A 442-nucleotide genomic window follows, 5' to 3' on the forward strand; every position below is an offset into this window, starting at 1 on the left:
GAACGCAGTGCATCTGGAGGCCACAGCCATCTGGGCTTACAAGGTGGGGCTCCACACACTACCTGGAGCAGCCCTTGGCCAGAGCCGCCGAAGCGCCTGGGCCACAGAGGACCCTTCCTCTGGCATTCGCAGAATTTCAGTCTCCCACACATCTGAGGGAGAAGTGTCCCGCCCGCTTGCCCATGAAGACTTAGCTTTAGAGAACAGCTTTCCCAGCAAACATCCTCCCCCTTGGCCCGACTTTAAAAAAAATCCTTTCACACAATTTTCCATGCGACAGGGGCAGGATGGCAGACCCTCTGCAGATCTCAGAGACAGAAATAGGGTAGAGAGACAGGTGACAGAAATGAAGTATGTTTTCTGTGTCCGAACACATATTGTTCTTTAAAGGTCTTACTTATAAATGTAACACGTGATTGTAAAAAGTCACGCGACATAAAAA

The sequence above is a fragment of the Pteropus vampyrus genome, unplaced genomic scaffold, assembly GCF_000151845.1.
Source record: "Pteropus vampyrus isolate Shadow unplaced genomic scaffold, Pvam_2.0 Scaffold158, whole genome shotgun sequence".
NCBI lineage: Eukaryota > Metazoa > Chordata > Mammalia > Chiroptera > Pteropodidae > Pteropus > Pteropus vampyrus.